The sequence below is a fragment of the Pleurodeles waltl genome, chromosome 3_1 (genome assembly GCF_031143425.1).
Source record: "Pleurodeles waltl isolate 20211129_DDA chromosome 3_1, aPleWal1.hap1.20221129, whole genome shotgun sequence".
NCBI classification, from domain to species: domain Eukaryota; kingdom Metazoa; phylum Chordata; class Amphibia; order Caudata; family Salamandridae; genus Pleurodeles; species Pleurodeles waltl.
The window spans coordinates 1,126,182,302-1,126,208,190 of NC_090440.1; positions in this window are offsets into that span (position 1 = coordinate 1,126,182,302).

A 25,889-nucleotide genomic window follows, 5' to 3' on the forward strand; every position below is an offset into this window, starting at 1 on the left:
TATTTTCACAAGGGTGCTGCATGCTTGTTCAGTGGTATTTGGTTAAACTCCATTTTAGCTGAGACTAGTGCTTCAAGGTGTGATTTACTAGTTTTGTGAGTACAGTATTCATGTTCTAGGGACTTTATATTTTCAAGGATGGAAGTCGATATTTGTTGAGCAGACTTTTTTTTTGAGTGAGCGTAACTTATGATGAAACCCCTAGAGGCTGCTTTGAATGCATCCCACACAAAATGAAATTATAGTTGATCACTATCGTTGATGTGAAAGTATTCTTCTATAAACTTACTGTAGGAAGCGATAAAAGTAGCATCTAAAAGTAGAGAGTTATTAAACCTCCATGAAGATGTTTTAGAACCATTAAGAAAAAGATCAAGGTCAGTAATCACATGTGCATGATTTGAGATCAAAATAGCACCGATTTCAGAGTTGACCATATGTTGCAATAAACCTTTACTCAGAAAGATATGATCAAGCCTAGAATGGGAATGGTGGGTAGGAGAATAAAAAGAGTATTCCAAGAGGTCGGGATTGCATACTCTCCAGGAATCAGAGAGAGATTGATGTAAAATAAAGTTTTTAAAAGCTTTGTGGGAGGCATGTGGAATGAAACGTGACGTGGACCGTCTGTCCAAAAATGGATCGAGAATTTGGTTGCAGTCACCACCTATTAGTAAATTGTTTGAGGAATGTTCAAAGACAATATGTGAAAGATTCTTCCAAAAATTTGGATCTGGATGTGTGGGGCCGTATATATTTAGGATAGTGAGAGAAATATTGTCAATTGTAAATGTAGCAAGTACCCAGCGACCTTCTGTATCTTGATGCTGTGAAATTATGGTAGGTTTGAGAGATTTATGACAGAGTATAATTACCCCATTCTTGTTTGCGATGGAAGGGGAGTAGAAAATGTCCCCCACCCATTGTTTTTTTAGCTTAATTGCCTCAGAGTCATTGAGGTGAGTCTCTTGCAACAAAGCAATGTGGCATTTCAAACGAGCTAGGTGAGATAAGACACTCTGGCGGTTAATGGGGTGTTTAAACCCGTTAACATTCTAAGTAACAGTTCTAAGTTGCATAACAAGAAGTATTAATAAACAACTGCTGTAACAACGAAAAAACTAGGCATATCAATTTTGCAAAAGCAAAGAAATGGGAAAGAAACAAGATAGTAAAGAAAAAGAAAAGGAGGAAGATGACTTCCAGAAGTTGTATATAAATGGATGGGGCAATACAGGGACTAAAGTCCACGAAAGCTAAAGAAAACAAGATAGAAAGTGAATACCCCGATAGGTAGAGGGGCAGCGGAGAACCTGAAAAGACAGGCAAGAGTGGCTTCAGCACAAGAAAAGTTATATTAGATATTAAAACATATGAAGGCGAGTTTCATGGAAGAAAAAAAAACATACAAACGAAAAATGTACCATTCAGGAGACCAAATAACGTAATAACTACAGTAAAGGACTATGACATGAAAAACAATAAAAATCAAAGCTTACCAGTGGAACGTGTAGGAGAACAGTTTGGATGGTGAGAAAGGGATACAGTTGGGAAAGGAACATGAGGATTGCACAAAGAACACAATCTAAAAAAAAATATATATATATATATGAAAATAAGAAGATTCAGAGAAGGAAAACCATGGATATAAATATTAAACATAACCATTACTATTAAACTGTCCAGAAAAAAAAAAAAAGGACATTAAAGACAAATTAAATTATATCTTCAAGTAATTGCAGATGCTCCTAGTTCCATTGCTTCTGTTTTGTGTTGGTTAATAAACGTTTGTAGTGCTGAAGGTTCCTCAAACGAGCAAGAATTGTCCTTGAATGTAATTTTGAAAAGGCAAGGGTGAAGAAGACCATATCGAATATTCAAGGGTTTGAGTTGTGGACGTAAGTCTAAAAACAGTTTGCGACGTGCAGCTGTAGCAGGAGAGAAGTCTTGTGTGAAAAACACTTTATGACCTGACCATAGCAAAGAGCCCAACTTTTTGGCTTCCGAGAGTATTTGCATCAAGTCAGTAAATTGGAGAAAGAGAATAATAATTCCTCTAGGATGTGCACGAGGGCCAGTTGAAGTCTGTGGACCTAAAAGATGCGCCCGTTAGATAGAGAGGGGAGATGTAGGAGGCAACTAAGAATTTAAGGTATTGCTGTTTGAAGGAATGCAATCATGTTAGAGCCTCCCAAACCTTCTCGAAATCCCAAAAAGGCGAAGATTATTTCTCATATTTCTGTTTTCTAAGTTTTCAGTAAGCCTTTTAAGTTGAGCTATGTCCTTAGAGATCTGATGATTGACAGTGTTACAATCTTCAAGGCTACTGACTCTCTGTTCCAGAGTACACATTTGTTGTTCATGTTGGGACCATTTCTCCTCAATACGTTGCAAAGAGGCATTAGTGTCCATCATAAAGGGCTTTAGTGAACGCAATTCCTCCATGACATCATCTAGAGTAAGATGTGTAGGTGATTTTGAGGGAGAATCAAGGTATTTTTTTGGCCGCTTGACGGAGGAGGTGTTAGATGTTTTTTTCGCAATTGCGCCAGCAGCATGAGATGACGAGGAGCTATCCTTTAAAAAGACTGCAGCACTATCCATTGTTAAAGCTGATGGTAGAGAAGATTTAGTTATATGTGTGCCCACCACTCAAAGAGGATTATTAGACTTGGAGAAAGATAATGACTGGCAACTCTGAGAATTATGTGGTCTACCCATAAAAGCCAGCAGCAATTTGGTAATAGGAAGCCAGCAATGTGAGGTGTTGATGAAATTTTATTACGATGAGAAGCTGCTACCAGAAGTTTCCAAAATCAGAGCAAAATAAAATAAAAAAATATATAAATAGAAAATCCTAAATTATTCTCTCATACCAGGCATGACAGAATACCACAAGAGCAAAGCACTTTACTGCACATAGTCAAACAATTGGTGACTAGTTTTAAGGGAACCTTCTGAAAAGGAAAAAATCCCCTCTGTCAAAGGAAAGCATTTACCATGTTATGAAGAGCAATTTGAAAGAGCTCCTTGACAAGAGCTGCCAGTGAATACTGAAAGTTGAAAACCTCAGCTAAATGTGTTTGAAGAGAGAGGTCAAAAGTTCAGCTGGCTGTCAGAAGGTAATAAATATTCCATTGCAGAGGCAACTAGATTTGTAGAATCACATCCAGGCAAGCAGTTAAAAGTCAAATAGAAACATCTCTGTGAAAGTTTAGGTTTGTGCAGAGGCTTAAACACATGACATGACTTCAAAACTTGATGTCTCTGTAAGATAAAGGCATATTTATGCAGCAAACATGCTGAAGAAATTAATAATTTTGATGTGAAAACATCTCCTTCTTTCCAGGAAGTGCTAAAGCCTCACAGAGCTCTAAAGAGCAGCAGCCATCTTGCGTGACCTCCAGCCACGCCCCTCCAGGGGAGCATTTCTAATAGCTCAAATACGGCCCCTCCAGGCAAGGCTTATTTGGGCTGATGTTGGACTTTAATAATAGAGATTATGTGGAGCCCGTTACAAGCAATATATCTTCCAGCTAGTTGGTAGTCCCATCGTAAGCAAATTTAAGAATACGTGGGTCATGGTAGTCCCCTCATAAGCAAATCTAAAGATATGTGAGTTTGTGCATTAATCAGCAGAACAGTCCTACTAGCTCCAGTATTGAGCCTCCATGCAAGGATGTTTTAGGCACATGCCCGTGATGGACTCTAATATTAAATTATAGAGATTATGTGGAGCCCGTTAAAAGGAATATATGTTCAAATGGGTTGGTAGTTGGTCTGGTACTAATGTTAGTAGTTAGTCATTTCCGAACACTTATTTCAGTGCACTTGATTACTTTATATGTAGGCTCGCCATTAAATTAGTGAGGAGTTCGACATGTTCCGTTATGTCACCCCCGGGAGATGGATCTATTATGAATAGCATTTTAGTTTAACACGTTTCAATATGGTGAATGAGGTGTAGACAGTTGTCCAATCAGTGCACTGAAGCGCCGTAATGCGGTGTATATGAATGCAGGCTAAACATGATGCTGGAAGGAGCAGCCGCACCCTCCCTTTCCCATGCGTGGGACGCCAGATGGCACGAATCATACAAGCAAAGAAAGTAAGATGACGGGTTCTGTATGAGATGCTTATTCTAAGAACGCTTGGGTCTCATTTACCCATAAGGCTTGGAGCCTTTGGATTTAGCCTCACAAAATGTCCTCTCTTTGTCCCTCCATTGGCCTGATACAAGCGTTTAACAAGCATTCTGGTTGGATTTGTGACATGTAGCATTTTTATACTTTATGTGGAGCACTGAGAGTGAGGTAATTACCCTCTGGCCACAAGAGCAGTAGCATTTTAACTCTGCACTGATAGATGCCAAGGGACATCCTCTTATATTTTGTGCACATTTTTTCATCAAGAAAGCCATGTCCTGGTTAAACTTTCATGCAATAAGCAAATATGCAAATATACCAACTAGGGCAATTGTGCGTGGAAGATGAGGAATGTCAGTGATATCTGTCTGTGGGTGATGGGGTCTGGGTTTCTCTGAGGTGGCACAAAGCTTGCATGCACGTTTTTCACAGGGGCCCCTTAGGAGATGGTGAATGGTGTTTGTGCCTTTCCCATCCTTTCTCAATGTGTTTGGGATCGCTGCACAAAAGGTTCCAATATCAGTCTTGGATACACCACTTACCTGTTTCCTTCAGGAGTCACGTGTTGTTCCAGTCTAGAGCACTGATTTTTATGGCTAAACATGGAAGCTATGTTCATTGTAAACGTGGTTATGACCCGAAAATTTTAAGAAAAATTGTAATTATTTTTTCCAGAGATACCTCCATTTGGAGATTTAGGTGAGTAAGAAGTTTCTTAATGAGTGTTTGACCCGAAGAAGGTGGTTGAAAGTAAATGAACCCACTGAAACATGTTGACTATTTCAACTATGCCTTAAGGTGTTACAACAGGCCCTGTTCCTTAGGCTTCACTAACACTGCTGACCCCATTTATCACTTTTTGATACTCTAATACTTTAGCATCCCTGTCGCAGACTATGTTCTTCTCATTAGTACTCAGGGCTCTAGTGACTCGTGCTCTTTGCTGCCTGCCGAAAAGATCCATAAGCACAAGCCCAGCATTACAGACTGCTATTGGGCTGAATAAACAAACTTTTCTTACTACTCTTCATTTTATCAAGAGCTTGTCTACACTGACATATAAAACTGTATATTATTTTACTGCTTTTAATGGTTGGTGAGTGCTGTTTTATTTGTATTTTTAACATCATGACATTTGGTAACAATTTTAATTAATCAACACAAATAAAGTATTACTTACTTACTATTTCAATGAACAAACCCAGCGAGGACACTAAGATGGAAGGTAGAAGAAGAAGAGTCCCCTGTGTACTTGTGTACAGGCTCTGTTAATCTGGGTTTTGAAAGATGAGTGAGATGGAATGCATGGGAATGAGTGTATGAGTGTGAGACAGCATTGATGAGTGGGGGTATGAAAACTTGGGCCCATCTTTATATTTTTTTTGCGCCGTATTTTTGTCATTTTTGGATGCAAAAGCTGCGCAAACTTGCAAAATACAGTTGTATTTTGTACGTTTGCACCATTTTTACATCAAAAAGGGGTGCAAATGCGGCACTGAAAAAATATAATATTGTATTTGATTTGTGATTTAAGGTACTTATTTTAAGTATACTGTGTATGTAAAAATTATTTTTGAAAAAATTTGGAATTGGAATGAAAATATTATGAAATGAGAAGCTTTGTGAAAATTATCAGAAAAAGTATATGTCAAAAGAAATTAATATGAAATATTCTTTTACGAGTCTGCTCACTCAGGATTCAATTCCACTGAAAGATTTATATAGATTAAGCAGGTTTTTTGTATTTTTTATTTCCACAGGGCCTAGTGGCATCTGTGTTCAGGGCAGCAACACTGACTTTGATGTTACTTCAGATTAAGAATAAGGGGATGCTAATGGCCCTACACCTGAGAACTCGTAAAGGGGGCCCAGAAAAACAAAAAAGGCATGGGGTCTTCAAACATTTCAGTGGTTAAGAATAGAGTTTTACAATGTACAGTTTCATCCAATAAGACTATCTCCAATATTGTGCTCAGAGTTGGTGAGCACCTCAATAGATCAGGAGATCTGGACCTTGGAAGACAAAGGGTCATTAAATAAATCCTTTTTACACTGTAGGGTTTTTTAAGCAGCAGCTCTTTGGAAAGAAAGACAAAGGAGTAAGACCAATTATCAATGTCTGGAAACTCAATGGATGGGTGGTTTACAGACAGTTCAAAATAGGGTGCGTCCATTTCCTAAGAGATCTCCCCAGACAAGGAGGTTGGCTCAGCAACCTCAAACTCATGGACACTTTGACGATTCCCATTTTTCCACCCTATCTTTGTTTCGGCCAATTTCTTTGTCAAAATCAGGTACAGAAGTTCAAAGGACTCTCATTCATCTGTGTCCTGTTTTTTTCAAAGCTCCTCAAACCCGTGGTAGAATGGTTATGAGCACAGGTTTGCATATTAATAATTTACTTGGACAACCTCATTTTCATGGCTCAAGAGAAGTGAACATTGCTGATCCAGACCTACATGGCTAGCTATCTCATGGAGAAACTGGAATTTTCAATCAATCAAAGCAAATCAGACCTGGAAATGAAGAACAAGGTGGACTTTCTCAGATGCACAAGAGAGTCACAGAAGGATACCCTAGAACTACCAGTTGACAAGACCAAGCCGATCAAGAAGGAACTACAGAAATTGATTGTGAGGAAATAATTTTCTTGTGAAGTCTCACCAGGGAGGTAGACCTCCTTTCGTCATCAATTCTGGTGATCTTCTTGGGCCTATTGCATTGCCTCTGAAGGGTCAGGATCAACTCCCATGGAACGCTACTCTTGAAAAATGAAACTTCAAGTTTAATTTTTTTTCCCTTTCAACACATCCTGTTTTCCTCTAATGAAACAGGCTGTATTGAAAAAAAGGTTTGTGTTATTAAAAATCACAGACATGGTAGTCAGCTGACCTCGGCAGGCCACCATCCCCATGATGTCAGTGATTCCTAATAGGTCGCAAATTGAGACCTACCTCATTATTATTCATGAGGTAGGTTGATTTGCAACCCACTAGGAATCACTATTGTACATTTTATTACATCAGAAATTGCGCTTTCCTGGTTGCAATTGGGCAAGAATCACAATTAGGAAATAGCAATTCCTGATTTTTTTACATCTGGCCCTTACTTCTCTGAATGCCTCTTGGAGTGAAACAAAACATGACATCAGTTGTTTCTTGGACGTCAATTTATCAAAATGTCAGAGGTAGTGAAAGTGACAACATAAACCTTTGACCTCTAAATATATTCTGCTTGACCATTTGTCCGAACATTAGCGCCTCACAGCCTTCCTTTTATTGCTGAGGAGGTATGGTAATGTTCTGGAGTGGCAACCACTGATACGAATGGTAGCAAGGGTAGTGCAAGGGATTATTAAATGTCAAGGCAATGGATTAAGTGAAGACATAAAGATGCTTATACCTAAATTATTTGCCTGCACCATAAATGCATTTATATATATAAAACATATTAATTGAGTCATAGACTAGAGTACAGATGGCGTGAAAGGAGTGGAGGGGATAGCCTGAATGATACCATGAAAGGATGCTCCAAAGACCCATTCACCCATTCTGATATTATGGACCTCATGCCCTTGTGACATACCCATCCTCATCAGCCTAATTTTTGATCACTTGTCAATAAAAGAAGGACAAAGATTCTGATACAAATCAGTGCTTACGTTGTGGCCAATTTGTCCATTGTAAGGGAGAATAGAAAATATATATATATATATATACACATGCACACACACGCACACTCTTATCTACAAAATATTTGGGAGTGAATAACAGCGCTATTTTTCTAAGACAATATTAGGACAATATTTAGAATACGATACTTTGATATAATGACATATTTTTTACAGCAAATGCTACACACCAAGGACAAACAGAGGTCTATCAAGATGGCTATCCTGATTCCTGCTGTGGGCATTAAAATGATCTGTAATGATTTGTTGCTAATCCCGTATGCATGCAATATAAATATATGTAGTTCCACCCATTTGCAACCATCTGATCATATGTTGCTGGCATATTTTGTTAAATTAATGAAGCTTATTAAAGAAGCGTATTCTTTTATTTATTTTTGTTTTTTATTGATTTACTTTGTGTAGGATGCGCTCTATAGCTAAATTGCTGCTAGCCACCTTGTGATTGTATGTTGTCGACATACCTTGTTAAATTAACGAAGGTCATTCTTTTCTTTATTTACTTATTTACTTTGTGTAGCATGCAGAGCATAACTCAATTCAAAGGTGAGGGCCAATCACCAAAAAGTGTCTGTCTCCTTGAAGTTTGTTTTAGGGACTGTTAGAAATTGGGTCTTTGGTTGGCAGTCAGGTTACCCCCTGTCCAAGCAAGGACTCTCACTCTAGTCAGGGTAAGTCACACACAATCCAAATTATCCTGTGCCCAACCTCTGGTAGCTTGGCACTGAACAGTCAGGCTTAACTTAGAAGGCAACGTGTAAAGTATTTGTGCAATAAATCATACAGTAACACCATAAAACACCACAAAAATACACCACACAGTGTTTATGAAAATATATAATATGTATCTGATAAGATGCAGATCAAAAACTATTAAAATGCAATAGGTATATGTTGAGATATCACGAGTAAAAGTGATATAAAGTGTCTTAAGTCTTTTAAAAACAAGTAAATGTCTCTTAAAAACAATAAAGGTCTCTTGCAAGCACAAAGTACCTGGTTCACGCACAAAATCTTCGCAGGGGACCACAGAGGTGGCGATGCGTGTAAAACGGGGAGATATGCGTCAGTTTCACCCCTTCGCACAATGACTTGCGTTGTTATTTTCTATGTAGGGGAAGGCTTTGTGTCATTTTCCAGCGCACAGACTTGGTTCCTCTTCGGGTTGCGGGGGTTTCTGGCGCCTCAGGGACTGTGCGTGGAATCCTGGGCTTGCGGAGTGAAGTCACAAGTGATGTGTCGATCTAGTGGGCATTGCGTGGAAATTTCTCCGGCACGGCAGGTGCTGCGTCGATTCCTCTCTGGAAGTCGGGCTGCATTGTCCCAGGTCGGCTGTGCGTCGATCTGGTGGGCCGCGGGTCGAAGTTCCAGTTGGAACGCAGGCGCTGCATCAATCTTCTCCTTGCGAAGTGGCGCTGCATCATTCCGGTTTGGCGTGCAGTGAATTTCTCACTGCAGGGCGGGCTGTGCGTCGTTCTTAGCAGGCTGTGCATCAAATTTTCACTGCACAAGGAGTCCAGTTGCAGGAGTGAAGTCTTTATGGTCCTGAGACTGCAGGGAACAGGAGAAAGCTTTATCTAAGCCCTTGGAGAACACTTCTCAGCACCGCCAGGGAGCAGCAAGGCAGCAGGGCCACAGCAAGGCAGCAGTCCTTGTCAGGAAAACAATCCCAGTGAGTCCTTTGGGCAGCCAGGCAGTTCCTCTTGGCAGGTCTGGTTCAGGGATTCTTAACCAGCAGGTTTCTTGGCCAAAAGTGTTTGTGAGGTAAAGCCTCAACCCCAAGAAGTATCTAAAGTCTGAGGTTTTGGGTCCTCTTCTTATACCCATTTTGGCCTTTGAAGTAGGCTTACTTCAAAGGAAAAGTATCACTTGTTTGTGAAATCCTGCCTTGCACAGGCAAGGCCTCAGACACACACCAGGGGGCTGGAGTCTGCATTGTGTGAGGGCAGGCACAGCCCTTTCAGGTGCGAGTGACCACTCCTCCCCTCCTTCCTAGCACAGGTGGCTCATCAGAATACGCAGGCTACACCCCAGCCCCCTTTGTGTCACTGTCTGGAGAGACGTACAAACAGCCCAACTGTCAAACTAACCCAGACAGGGAATCCACAAACAGGCAGAGTCACAAAAATGGTTCAAGCATGAAAATGACAACTTTCTAAAAGTGGCATTTGCAAACACACAATCTCTAAACCAACTTTACTAAAAGATGTATTTTTAAATTGTGAGTTCAGAGGTCCCAAACTCCTCATGTGTATCTGCTCCCAAAGGGGAGCTACACTTTAATCATGTTTAAAGGCAGCCCCCAGGTTAACCTATGAGAGAGATAGGCCTTCCAACAGTGAAAACCGAATTTGGCGGTATTTCACTGTCAGGACATATAAAACACATTAGTATATGTCCTACCTTAATCATACACTGCACCCTGCCCAGGAGGCTACCTAGGGCCTACCTATATGTAGTAAAAGGGAAGGTTTAGGCATGGCAAGTGGGTACACTTGCCAAGTCGAATTTACAGTTTAAAACTGCACACACAGACACTGCAGTGGCAGGTCTGAGACATGATTACAGGGCTACTTATGTGGGTGGCACAACTGGTGCTGCAGGCCCACTAGTAGCATTTGATTACAGGCCCTGGGCACCTCTAGTGCACTTTAGTAGGGACTTTCCAGTAAATCAAATATGCCAATCATGGATAAACCAATCAATGAGTACAATTTACTCAGAGAGCATATGCACTTTAGCACTGGTTGGCAGTGGTAAAGTACTCAGAGTTCAAAAGCCAACAAAAACAGGTCAGGAAAAATAAGAGGAAGGAGGCAAAAAGTTTGGGAATGAGCCTGCAAAAAGGGCCAGGTCCAACACGAACCTTTAGAAATCTGCGGTTAATAGGGTTTACTACCAGAATATCAAAACATTTTTAATCGACCTGTCAAAATATTAAAGCCGTAATGTCAAATGTCAGAACTTCGTGAAGGTAAGCACATATGGGTCAATGTAGTTTTAGTATTCTTAACCCCACAGGTACTTGGATGAGGAGTTAAAAATATTAGATTTATACTAACTGTCATCTGTCGCATGTTTTCATAGGATAATATTGCCAGTTTCAGGGAAGATAGGCCTGACTTATGTAAAGATGGCTGCAATTAATATTGAGGAATGTATGTAAAGGCATAGAGCCTAGAACAGTGGATGATTGTTTGAATGGTAATGCTAAAAGTGTGTGCTACATGCATATTTTAAGTTTGAAAAGTCCATGTTTTTGACTCCATTCAAACTGATAGTTCAGAGAAGGACAATCTTACCCTTCTGTGTTGTACACGTTGAAACTGTACTCCAAAGGAAATGACCTTGTGGAGCTGAAGAACAGAAGTAGCATTTTAGTGTGTAGCTTCTGTATACACTGGCACAGGGGCAGAGTCTGAACATTTTTTTTTAGAAAAACAGGAGGCAAGCGTAAATGACTTTCCTCGCTTCATAACAAACCATTAATGAATATGTATAAAAGGTACCGGCGCAGGGGCGGGGTTAGGCCCAGGGACCGATGCTGAGGGGAGATACCGAAGCACTGAATTTAATCTGCTGACCCAATAATAGCATATGGTACGCAGGAAAACTATAAATGGTTTGGCGTAATTAAGGCTTAGTAAATATAAACAGCCATAGATGTTAGATGGCTGACAACATGTAGACATAGCAAGTACGGAGCCGACTAACATGTAGCAGTAGAATTGGGATGCACGATGAAATATGATACAGATTTATCTAACATTTACCCACACTTACATATTATCTTCTGAGTTGTTTATAGCAATCAAGATTGTTATCAATCATATTATTTGTAAACAAATACAGCATAACAAATTATCAATTTATTGTAGGATACCATTCATTGTGTGTGCTTAAAGATTTGGGAAGTTTACAAGGACAGGGCTCTGCCTTATTATCACCTGCAGACAAGTAACAGTCTAGCAGGTTTATTTGACTCATACCACCACCTGTCTAAGAGAGCATCACTCACTAGTGAGGGGATGAAAAACACCTGTCAGTTTCTCTTTGCTCTGAAAAAGGCACATTTCCTTTTGGAGCTAAGAGGGTGTGCAGGGTGTCGCCCAAATATTATTTAGAGCCACCCGACCTGTGCACCAATCGTCAAGTTTGACAATCAGTTGTCCCCGTGTTGCATGCAGCCCAGAAACATTGACAATCTTAACTACTATTAGCATAAAGTAATGGTGTAGTATAGTGGTAATATTAGAGGTTGACTCTCAAGCAAAAAGGTGCCCTGTGAGAATACAGCTTACTATTCAGTGCTTCAGACTACTATTTCTTCATGGAGTAATTCTTTAGTGAATCATGCTTACTATTCAGTGCTTCAGACCACTATTTCTTCATGGAGTAATTGTTCAGTGAATCATGCTTACTATTCAGTGCTTCAGACCACTATTTCTTCATGGAGTAATTCTTCGGTGAATCAATGCAGAGTGGCAACTTGCGCTCATTGAGCATTCTGTGGACCAAAATTTGGCCTGGGCGAAATTTTAATTATGCCAAAGTAATGAATTATTTTGGTACTTTCACCATTGATCATTTGATGCGAAGTTACAGTACATTATGCAATTACACCCATTCACGTAATATGAGTAATTTAGCACAAAACTCCTACCACAGGAGCAGAAAAACAATGAACTTAGCGAGCATGAGAGCTGTTGCCTGCTGCTGTTCATGTTCTGTTGCATTTAGTGCTATTTTCTTAGTGCAAAATGCATCCTCTGGCCCATTTTGGATGTGAGGGTGATTTTCTTTGCAAAGGCAATAGTGCTAAATGCTGTGTTAACATTCCTTATGTAATCTTGCAGAATTTAGCTGTGTCTACATAATTACACTACAGCAAATTACTTTAGTTACGCCCACTCCTAAATTTTCTGATGTACTACAGTTTTTAGTTGAAGCACCATGCTCATGGGTGTTTTTAACCCATTAGTGTTTGTGTTTCTTCATTTACTAGTAGCACTTAAACAAGTGCAATTCCACTCGCTCACACTCCTAGAACCAACCCAGAAAGACGTCTTGATGTTAGGTATCTTAGGCACAGATTTATACTTTTTGCCGCAAAACTGTGCAAATGCAGTTTTATAGCAAACAATATAGCGCCGGCTTGCGCCATTCCATATTTAATGAATGGTGCAAGCTGGCACTAAACTTGGGTTAGCGTCTTCAAAAAAGAAACTACCCGATTGGGGGTGGCGGTAGGCAAGGAGGGAGTTGTGTGACAAAAAATTATGCTAGCCTGGTTAGAGGCAAAAGAAATGCCTCTAACCAGACTAGCACCATTTCCTGGTGCACAACCACCAAAAACATGACTCCTGTCTTAGGAAAGACAGGAGTCATTCCCACAACCCCAATGGCCAGCACAGGGAACAAATGTCCCCTGGGCATGGCCATTGCACCTGTGCCATGCAGGGGGGCCCAAGTTAGGGCCCCGATGGCAACAAAATAATAATACTTACCTGGACTTACCTGGGATGGGGTCACCTATCCTCCGGTGTCCCTCTGGTGTGGGTGTGGGTGGGGATGTTCCTAGGGCTTGGGGAGGGCAACTGTGGTCCCATTCCATGGTGTTTAATGATGGAAATGGGTCCACAGGTTCCCTAATGCCTGGTCTGACCCAGGCATTAAATAATGGTGCAAAGCAAGCTTTGCACCATTAGTTAGCCCCTCCTCCCACCCGTGCGTCATTTTAGCATGGGGATAAATATGTGGCTATGGGGATTGCACCATTTTTTAGATGGGAATGCCTACCTTGCATCTCATTGATGCAAGGTAGGTGCGCGCATCCAAAAAATGGTGCAAACTCCTATATTTTGGCATAAACGTGTCTAATGTCAAAATATAAATATGGAGTTAGGTTTGCGCCAAATTTGCGTCAAAAAATGAGGCAAATTTGGTGCAAACAAAGTATAAATATGCACCTAAGTGTTTGTCAATATGATTCTTATGATTCAAAGCTACAGATAAATGCATTTAATATTACATTTCCTGTTGCTGCTTTTGTGTGTGATACTAAGCCTGTTATGTTTGAAGCATGGTGTGGACTCAGCTGTTTTTGCAGGGTTACCCACAGATTTTTGACTTCTGGTAGGGCTTGTAAACTAAATGCTACTAGTGGGCCTGTAGCACTCATTGTGCCACCCACTAAAGTAGTACTTTTAAAATGTCATTGCAGCCTGGAGTGCAGTTTTAAACTTCCATTTCGACATAGCAAAATAAAACTTTTCCCAGGCCTAAAACATTGTTTTATTCCAGCTCTCCTTTTTAAGGTTTCTGCACATTTAGGCCCGGATTTAAGAGGGCCTAGTGCTTCCTTGCACCATATTAGTGTAATTTTTTTACGCTATTGTGGCCCAACGAGGCCAAAATCACTGCACCAGATTTACAAAATGGAGCAAAGCATGCATTGCGCCACTTTGTAACCCCCTGCTCAACATTAAGCCTGAGCCAGGCATAAGGTTTGCAAGGGGGGCGTTCCTCCATTAGGGAGGGCGAAAAAATTGTGCAAAGACATCTAAAAGATTTCTTTGCGCCTTTTTGGGCAGGTTTTAATGCCTGCTCAGAGCATATATGAAAACGGGGGCACACCATTAGTTACAATAAGCCCCTATAACTATTCAGGGTTAGCGCCAAAATGTTTGCGCTAATCCTGAACTGTACATCAATAGCATACAAAATTCTGATGCTATTGCCCCTACCCTGCGCCATGGTGCAGAGTATTTTACATCGCACAAATTGTGGCAGTACGGGAGCACTAAGTGACGAAGGGAAAGTGGCGCTGCTCTGGGTGCAGCGCCACTTTCCTCAAATCTGCCCCTTAACAAATTTCAAACAAGTCGTAGTATGCTTGACTCATTCATCTCCTGCCCCCCTCTCACTTACACATACATAAAAAACATTAGTCACCAGGCAGTCATATAACGAAATTCGGGGAATTGGCAATCCAAGCACCCTAAACCTTGTTATGTTTTTTCAGGGCAACATCTTGATTTATAGATATATTACTCAGCTTTGACAACATAGGCCATCAGAGAAGGCGCTAACACTGCCTGCCAGAATTGGAGTAGGTTTATTTTAGCGGGAAGGAGGCCCCTGGCAACCAGGAGTCTGCTGCACCCCCTCCCCCCATCACACCTCCCCACTTTGATCCATCAGACCCAGCAACATCATTTTGGGCGCCATTATCACTGACCTCGCCGCTGCTGTGGACAGAACATTGAAATGCTTTGCCTCAATACCTTTGTATCACTGGGCATTCCCATACTGTGTAGAAACATGTTCCCATGGCTGCTTTAGACTCTAGCCAATGTGGATCTAGGCCGTTTTTCATTTCATTCAGTCACAAGAGGCTATAGTATAATCGGTGTAGATGGTTGAGTTGAATCAACCTCAGTCTCATGGATACAACTAGTACTGGGGGTCATTTTTGTCTCTACCCCTCATCCTCCCCTAATTCTCCTACGTCAAATTCTAATCTTTCTCTCAATGCTGTCAAAGGGTTTGGGGTATTATTTAATAGTATTTGGTAACTTTTCAAGATCTCTTTCCTTTTTAGGGGGTCCATTGTGATGTGTGCCTCCCTGGTGATCCCAGAGGGCCTGCAGGCTTTCCTGTGTTGCTCAAGTTTATGTATTTGTAGGTAATGGTAGAATTGTAACCTGTGCATTTCATATGTGTCTTTGAGATACTAAAATGCACATGTTGAGCTGCCCTCTTAGAAGCTTCCCAGCAGAAATTTCAATAATGTCCCTGGATTGTAAGCCTTTTAAAGTCTTTGGGGGTCAACGACCACGAGAGCACCACCAACAGGCTGGCGGTGCTCTCAAGGGCATTCTGACCGCGGCGGTTTGGCCGCGGTCAGAAAGGGAAAACCGGCGGTCTCCCGCCGGTTTTCCGCTGCCCTAAGGAATCCTCCATGGTGGCGCAGCTTGCTGCGCCGCCATGGGGATTCCGACACCCCATACGGTCATCCTGTTCCTGGCGGTTGGGCCGCCAGGAACAGGATGGCGGTATGGGGTGTTGTGGGGCCCCTGGGGGCCCTTGCAGTGCCCATGCCAACGGCATGGGCCCTGCAGGGGCCCCCGTAAGAGGGCCCCACAAAGAATTTCAGTGTCTGCTTAGCAGACACTGAAATTCGCGACGGGTGCAACTGCACCCGTCGCACCCTTCCCACTCCGCCGGCTCCATTCGGAGCCGACTTCCTTGTGGGAAGGGGTTTCCCGCTGGGCTGGCGGGCGGCCTTCTGGCGGTCGCCCGCTAGCCCAGCGGGAAAGCCAGAATGGCCTCCGCGGTCTTTCGACCGCGGAGCGGCCATATGGCGGTTCCCGCCAGGCGGGCGGCGACTGCCGCCCGCCGGCCTCAGAATGAGGCCCTTTGTGTGTTTCAATCAATCCCATTCCATATTGGTGTTTCCCCAGTCGGCACGTCATGCCACGATTTCATCCATCGCAACACCTGCCGCAAACATGTTAATGACAGCGGTGCTGGGGGAAGATTAGTGTGTCTGGAGGACCCACAGAGGAGATCAGACATATTATGTTGTTCAAGGACCCGAAGTAATGCTGCAATTGCTGGATCTGCAATATCCGCAAAAATCCAACATTGATCTGCATAATATGGCTAGCCCAGTAGTGCATTTTTACATCTGCAATTCTTGGGCCCACTTCTGATGGCCCCAGCGCACATTTGCAAAATGTGATTAGCTGTAGGCCCCCTTTGAGAAAAATGTCACTATCGCCGTTTGCAAGGATAGAAGAATGCAGAAAGTATATTATAATGATAGTTTACAGCAGTTGGGGAAGTGAAACTATTTTAAGTATGCCCCTTTGCTTGCTACCTTCAGATGCAAGCTTTCCCATATGTCCATGTCTTATCTAACACAGTAGATTAGGGATACGAAGTTCATTTTCAATGCTGTCTGTCTGGTGAGGGTTATATACATACCAAGATATTTAAAGTGCTGGTCTGCCCATTAGAGGTTGGTGGTCATACAAATGTCATTCTAAACTCTGGTTACATGGACTTTGATCATTTACTGTGAGGCCTGATGCAGCTACATATATTTGTATCATTTGCATCAGATGGGGTAGCGAGGATTCACGGTTGCTTATGTAGTCTAGGACATCATCCACTTAGAGCGAGATCCTATCCTCTGTTCCAACAGGCCACCTGAAGGCACTTAGTTGATCATCCCGCCTGATCCATGAAGCAATTGGTTCTATGACCAGGGCACAGGGAAGGGGAAAGAGGTAATCTCTTTCTCATTCCTCATTCAATGGTGAATGCAGGAGACAGTTCTCTATTCACCTTAACCTTCGCCCATGGTTTGGAGTAAAGTATAGCTATATATCAATGAAAGTGAACGCCAAAGTTTATGCTTTATAGCACTTGGAATATAAAGTCCTCTTGTAATGAGTCAAAACCTTTCTCAAAGTCCACGGACACTAAGGCCCAGCGATCCCTCATCTCAGCAGACAAAGCCATTTCCCAATTAAGTTGCCTTTGGCGATGTTGTTTGCTACGGTCTAGAATGAACCCATTTTGATCTGGGTGTACCACCATTCTGACTGCCTTCAGTAATCTATTTGCTAGTATTTTTGTGAAAAAACTTAGGCGGTCATTCTGACCATGGCGGTCATGGACCGCCAGGGCCGGGGACCGCGGGAGCACCGCCAACAGGCTGGCGGTGCTCCCAAGGGCATTCTGACCGCGGCGGTATGGCCGCGGTCAGAAACGGAAAACCAGCGGTCTCCCGCCGGTTTTCCGCTGCCCTATGGAATCCTCCATGGTTGTGCAGCTTGCTGCGCCGCCATGGGGATTCCGACCCCCTCACCGCCATCCTGTTCCTGGCGGTTTTGACTGCCAGGAACAGGATGGCGGTGAGGGGTGTCATGGGGCCCCTGGGGGCCCCTGCAGTGCCCATGCCAATGGCATGGGCACTGCAGGGGCCCCCGTAAAAGGGCCCCTAAAAGATTTTCAGTGTCTGCCATGCAGACACTGAAAATCGCGACGGGTGCTACTACACCCGTCGCACCCTTCCCACTCCGCCGGCTCCATTCGGAGCCGGCTTCCTCGTGGGAAGGGTTTTCCGCTGGGCTGGCGGGCGGCCTTCTGCCGTTCGCCCGCCAGCCCAGCAGGAAACACAGAATAACCGCGGCGGTCTTCTGACCGCGCAGCGGTATTCTGGCGGCTCCCGCCGGCACCGCGGTTACCGCGGCCGGCGGGAGTCAGAATGACCCCCTTAGTCTCTATGTTAATCAGAGAGATAGGCCTGTAGGACATACAGTGGTTAGCCGATTTCCCACGTTTCAGAAGCACCCAGATAACAGCCGTCATAAGTGGTGTGGTAGCTCACCTGAACCTAGGGCCTCGCTGCACATTTCCATCAGCTGCGGTGTCAAGTGTGACACATATTACATCCTTAGTTGGTACCCATGAGGGACGTGGGCTTTCCTATGTGGGAGCGACTGGATGACTAATCTGAGTTCCTCTTTTTTCAGTGGTTCCTCTAGTTCCTGCCTATACATATTAGAAAGTCTAGGTATTATTAAATCATTCATGATCTGAAGTTTGCTTTTGGCTGGGGTCCCATAAAGATGAATGCAGTAAAATTCAACTTCTTGAGCTATCACTACGGGACCTATTAGCATAGTGCTGTTGGTGAAGTTATGCTAGGGACAATTCAGAGCTCTAGATCTCTGTTTGTGAGCCAATATAGTAGTTTCCCTGCCTTGTCCTCCATCTCGTATATCTTATATTGCCTTGCCACATGACAGAGCTATGTGGAGTCCAGTAGTTGTTGCCTAATTGACAGTCACATCATTTCTATCTTCTACTGTGAATATTCATCCCTGGACCCAGCTCCTTCACCCTCAGTGTGGCTTATTGAATTCTTCAAGCTCTATATCTTCACAACTTTTCTGTTGTTTTGCCACTGTTTGAAAATATATTACTCATCCTTGTAAGAATGCCTAGAGGTTGTCCCTAATTACTGTCTGGGAATTCACTGAGGCCCTTATTGACTTCAACATAGTCAGTGATCTACTGTCAGAGGAAATCAGAGGAGGTGTCCTGCAACAACCAGGTTCCCAGGCACCATAGTCCTGATTGGTCAACAATAGGCAGCTTTATTCTTTTCAATCAGTCAGTGCCAGAGGATTTGTACCTGCATTGCCATAGTGGCGTCTACTGAGGGAAGGAAGCAATAATTGATTCTTAGGGAGCAGCGGTGTGAGTGGGAGTAAAACGTGCATTCTTTAATGCAGGGATGAAATACCTGCTATACATCTGTGGAATAGAACAAGCCGAAGCACTTAACCTGGTGGATTTGTGAGGCTGGGTGCTATTTGTATCCAGACTGTGATTCATATTGGCATTGAAATCTCCTCCCACTACTGTTTACACTGTTGAGGATTGGAGTTGTATACGCATCAGTGTCTGGAGTGTGTCCTCTACCTGGGTTGGGGGGCGTGCAGTGATGCGATGGTTCATTGTCTGTCTCCCATGCTTACTTCTATTACTGAAAATCTGTCATGGTCATCGTGGTCCATTTTTGTGACTTGCAGTAGGAACTGGTAGTGTAGGACAATAGTCTTCCCTCTGGAGACGTTAGTGTAGCTGGTGTGATATATTCTAGTATTGCCGGCATGGCATAGGACGGGGCACCTTTGGCTCATTAGATGAGTCTCCTGTAGTAGTATAATTAGTGGTGAGTGTAATTTGAGATATTGAAAGACTGTACCCCTATTGATGTTGTTGTTCAATCCGTTAACATGCCACAAAAGTATTCACAATGTTTAAGGAGTCTGTCACAGTGGCTTGTAGTATTTAAAAAGTGGGAAAAGATGGCCTGTGTGCCGTGTTGCGAAATGTGAATGAAACTCAAGCTGACTAAACTAAACAATATCCCAACTCTCCCCTCAACACTTCTGAACTTGAAGTATCAGTTGAGCATTCCCAATTTGTGTATAGATAGTTTACACAGTGCATTGCTCTTGAGCCTTGGAAATGAACATGCATAGCACTTTGCACTGCTGGCCTAGCTGATTCTATGTAGAATAAGTGTTTCATTACTGCATGTTCTAGTGGCCCTACAAGTTCATCGCACCCTGCCACGCCCCAAGATCTGTCACACAGATATCTCTACCAAAAGGATGTATAGACATCAGTTAGCTGAAAGGTCTGATGTTCTTGGAGGATCTTTTCTGTGGAGCAGTCCTCGCTGCAACTGGCCCTCTTATTGGAGATGAGATGCTGAGAATTGTCCTCTCTGTCTTCTTTCCAGGGGGTGTAGTCTCCCCTCTGATCTCTTTGATCGGCTCCGTCTCAGTTGATGTAGAGACTCCCACCTGCACCCACTCAAGTCCTTCGAGAGGGGTCTGTGGGCCCATCCCATTGTCTTGGATTCAATATTTCCAACCAGTTCCACACTGATTAGGGTATTTCACAGAAATGTGTCTTTCCATTGTGCACAACTTTTATTTTTAGCATGTAAATCAGATGCATCACCTTTAGCTTTTATTTGACTGCTAGGTAGGATCGCCTCTAGTGCCGTACCTGTGGTGTAGGCTGCTTAGATACTGATTTGTGTAGAATGTAGTGGATGGGTGAAATGCAGACCAGCTTAGTGCAGAATAGTGTCGAACCATATCATTTAGAAATTGGGCAATCATCAGTCTTGGGGGAGGGAGCCTGGCTCAGCCTTGCTGCCAAGGACCAGTATGTCCTCTCAATGACAAAGCAGGGGGATAGGCCTTCCTCAACTAGCCATGATTCCAGCCATTAGTTAGGAAGACCGCGAGGTCTGAATCTTCTGCTCCCTGTGGGATGATGACAAAGCCTAGATTATTCTTTCAGGTCATGCTCTCTGCATCTTCCACTCTGCATTCTACATGAGACACTCATTCCCGTAAGTTGTTCTCATCTGCGGATAAGGTCTGTACCATGTCCCCTGCAGTGAATATCCATTGTTCCGTATCTGTGATTCTATCTGCTATTTTTCTTATGTCCTGGAGGAGCAGTCTGACCTCTACCCAAACCCCACCGATCTGCCTTTCCATGTTAGTGCACAGACTGCCTTTCTATGTTAGTGCACAGATTGCAAATGGCTTGAAAAATCTGCTTTCGGTATTGTGTCTCTGCCATATCTCCTGATGAGGTCTCCCCCTCAGGAGTCTTTGAAGTGATTTTGGTGTATTAGTCTTTTTTTTTCTGCTGCACAGTGGATGTTTGTAGTTTCCATCATTTGGCTGGGGATAGTGGCTAACAAGATCTAGTATCTCCTGGGAGCCTGTTTTTTCCTTCCTTCTCCTTCTCAAGTAACTCTCTGTTTCTTTCCTCTCATGTCATCAGAGCGTGAGGGGGCAAAGGGTGTGTGTTCGGGTCTGTCAACGTGTTAATTATAAAGAGCAGAGGTCCCATACACGTGGCAGGCCCCTTAAAACCCCTCCGGGCACCGCCAGGGTGGAAGGGAGGATATATTCTTTCCCTTCCATGTGCGTCCCCCATCAGGGGCAGCGACTTGGCTCCACAGGTCCCCACATCAGACCACCCACCCTGATGTCTCAAGTTTGGGCCACATGGCTACAAATAAAATCTCCTTTTTGATGCTTATAAGTCACACCTAGAGCAGGCCCTAAAAGCTTATTGTGCAGGGTGCATTGTATTTAAAAGGTAGGACATGTGTACTTATGTTTCACATGTACTAGCATTGAGAGGAGAGGAGCTGCAGCACGCTGCAGTCTAAACCCAATATCCAGACTTGCCTGGAAAAACACACTCAAGGCTAGCAGGCTGTCAGTGGGAACCGAAGCAGCCGGGGGGTTGGGGCAGGTGGCTGCTCTCTGTCAGCTCCGGTCAGCCTCATTAGTCCCGTCAGCTACAACAGCTACGTAAACTGGTTGGAGACAACACAAGGACAATACGAGGAGGTGACAGATGCAGCACTCAGCAGCATTCAATTGAATAGCCAGTGGATGAGCAGTGTTGAGCCTCGGCTGGCATCAGGGGAGAGAGAGCTAGGCACAGTCAGGAAGGACGGTGGTCTACGAGGTATGAGGCAGGAGAGCAGGAGGGCTGTGGAGAGCAGGGTGCCCCCCACTTGTTTGGTGCACCAGCCACCTGGGGTTCAACACCTGACCCCATTTGATCCTCCGTGGACCCAGCAACCAGCATATTGGTATACTGGTGCTGCAAATTGCTCGCAGCTTCTTGCTCAGCTTCTTGGGACTAAGGTAATTTTGACACCCTGCTTTTTAATGACTTGGATGACCTGGCATGCTCGTGCCCCCCCCCAGGAATGTAAGGAAAATTACTGGCATTAGCACTGTTAGTATAAACACTACGGGGTGAGGCGGAACTCAAAGAGTAGCTGCCACCAGCCAAAGTCAACTAGGAATTCTTAAAACACCAAGGGGCATATTTAAGAGCCCCTAGTGCCACAGGTGTGTCACTTTTAGTGACGTTCCGGTGGCACTCTGCCCTGTGCTATATTTACAAAGTGGCATAAAGCCACTTTTTGTGGCTTAAAGCCACCTTGTAAATACAGTCCCTTCTCACGCAGCCCTTTCCATGGAAGGGGCATACAATGGGAGTTGCCGTGGGAATGCCACAGCAACACCCATTGCATTTTGACGCTGCCTCAGATTTACGAGATTTCGTAAACCTGAGGCAGCACCAAAATCTAAAGCCACCCCAGAGGTGGCATTAGCAAGGCGCAATGAGCGCTCCTCGTTATTTGCTTTTTTATGCGTGCTGCACTGTGCAGCACGCATAGAAAGAGCAAAATGTCAGACATGATTGTTTATGTGCGGGAAGGTGTCCCTTCCTGCACATAAACAATCATTTCAAAATGACGCTTTGGCACTTCTGTGTGTACTGCATTTTGCAGCACACACAGAAGTGCCAAATCGCCATTAGTAATTGTTTATGTGCAGGAAGGGACACCTTCCCACACATAAACGAACAAACCCCTCAACGCAGACATTCTTGTACGATGGTGCAAGGATGCCTGCATTGGCGCAGGCAGCTTAATTTAGCTCCAGCGCAGGGGACAACACATGGGTGCGCTGTATTCAATTAAATACAGCGTATCCCTGTGTTGTGAAAATATCAGAGCGCGTCGCTGACAATTTTGGTGCAGCTTCGTACTCTGTAATTTTCTTTTAAATATGGGTCCAAGGGAACAAGACATCTAGCACTCAGGACCCTAAAGGGTCTTGAGCCTGTTCGGAGCCTTGGACGAACTCATGTCATTCAAAGAGCGCTAATTTGGGATCATTAGTGGACCCAGCTAATGCCCACATCATTATAGTAAGGAGCAGAGTTAGATATAGAATACAGGACATGGGTTACAGGACAGTAGGCCTTGATTAGAATAACAGCCAACGGCCAATCACATCAATGCACCAAGCGAACACAGAGTCCAAGCAGTATGGCACTAGAGGGCATACATAACTATAATCAGCTATAATCATCTACAGGCACAGTCCATCATGAGGTCAGGGAGACAAAGAAACCCACCACAGCTCAAAGGCAAACCCAACAAAAACCAACATAGTGAAACTGGGGTCCTAAACAGTCAGTCAAAAATTACCACCAAGTTTCCGTTTTTGAAAGATGCTGGGGCTGCTATAGACTCAACAATTACTATAGTTACAGGGCTGCCAGTTTCACTCACTCTGACAATTATAATCCAAACAAAAGGACAAACCCCAAATCATACACCGAGTCACAACATCCCAACTGCAGCAGCTCCTTCACAAAGTCACCCACTTCATGGGCTCTATAAGATTCCAGCCAAACACCAAGGAACCCCAAGCAAAGATTTAGACAGCATACACAAAATAACCAGGGGTAGCCCTCAGAGACAAATTCCATCAAAAGAGACCATGGCCAAGAATGCAAATGAGGTTACCATACCAGAGGAAAGCCCTAAAGAAATTAGCTTAAACAGTCAGATGTGGTACCTGGGCACAAGTCATTGATCCAAGCAAATAGACAGGCAACCCCCCATCCTGAGGACAACTCCCCAAGCCCCTAGGAATAAGCCAGAAGGCATCATGGTTGCAACTTCCTCAGGGGGAATTTCTTCAAACTTGCCTGGAGGTCAAACCAAGCAGGTGGCGGAGGGCAGCCGAAGGCAGTCAAACAGCAGTGCAATAATCAACATGACTCATCTTCCAGCAAGGAATGTAGGGTGTATGGATGAAAGCACAGAATATTCTGATCTGAGGCAAGAGTGGAACAAGCTAATCCTAAAATCAATTTTCATTGTTGTCATTTCTATCTTTCCCATTGACTAACATTGAGTTATTTTGTTACATTTAATAACTGACAGCTTTAGACTGAGAGCAGATAGGAAAATGCTACTTGCATTCAAATTAATTGTAATTTGAAAATCTTGCAGATTGCTATAATTGTAAAGTCTGATTTTAAGTTAGAATTCTGAAAAGGCCACTTTTAGAAAGTTAGCACTTTTGAGTCCAAACCGTTTGTGCCTTCTACCAGTGTCCTGGGGCACATGACTGTGAATTGACAGTAACATAAAGGGGGATAATGTGTCTGTAGGATGGGCCATCCAGGCAGGATGACTGAGGAGTGGCTATACCCAGTCGAATTTACACTTCAAAGGGCTTTGCCTCTTGCACACACAAAGGAACCTGATGCCAGGCCTGCCTTGTCTTTTGTCAACCCAGGCAGTCTGGAGAGGGACAGGAGGAGAAGAACTGATGTGGGGGTTAGGACAGGGAGACACCCACAAAAAAGGCTGCCACCAGGTATAGATATTGGACCTCCAGTGCCACTCATCAGAACCCTCCTGGACCTGTGGAAGTTGGTGAAGAAAGATTACCCTACTGCAGAGGACGGCCCTGCTGCTTGAACAATTGTCTTGCTGTTTGGTAAGGTAGACTGAGCCTGCTTGCCATCATCCTTGCCTGACCAAAGTGATTCCAAGGGTCAATTGGCAACCTCCTGTGTGGGTTACAGGGCCACACCAAGATTCAGAATCATCTCTGCAGTTGCCCAGCTGCTCTACTGTAAAATCTGGGCACAATCACAGGAGAGGCGGGCTGTGCAAATCTTCTAGGAGTGAGATGTGAATTCCAGAACCAAAGTCCCTACACCACCAGAGTCCTGCAACCACTGCAGAATAAACTTACAACATTCAAGTAATGACAGTGCCTAGGGAAAGGGGGAGTGGAGTGAACAGAGGATGGTGTTCAGGATCCCTTGATGTTACCAGCTTTGCTCTTGGCTCTAATAATCCTGTAGGTGTATTAGCTATGACTTATGTCTAAAAAATGAAGTATAACAAATCTTTAGACTCTTCACAGTAGAATACCAATATTCGTTACCTAAACCTCCCACTTTTCCCTACTAGTTTCCCAATGATAGATGTCCACCTACAGATGTGCAGTCCTAGAAAAAAAAATAACACTGAACACTAACTCATACACATAATCAACATTTTAACTCAGTAACCCTCCATGATAACCAATAATACATAGACGTCTTAAAATTTAAGTGCCTTTTGGAAGCTATATAAACCCAGAATTATTTAATTCCAACAATGTTCCTTTCAGCAAACAAAAAGCAAAATGATTCAAAAACAAATCTAAATTGTCACTCTAAAAGTGATAGCCCATCAGGCAGCATGTATTAGAGTAGTCTTATTGTCTCTCACTGATTGTGAAAACCAGCAGTCATATATAGTATTCTCTTACTTGGGTATAGCATCCTGAAGATGAAAATCCCAAAAAGAAAAATTAAGTTGTGGAATCCAACTGCAGGTGGGCAGTTATGGCCAAAATAGTTTATATGCATGCATTTTACGACCTTAATATAACAGTCAGCTGTTGGTAACATCTTGTCCTTGTATCCTGTGTTCTCCACAGGTAAATGGAAACTACCCAACCTTCAAGATGCAGCTGAAGAACTAGAGTTAAACCAAAAACCGGCAAAACAACATGGAGTTGGTAGCAGGTAAGTTAGCACAGAGACTGGCA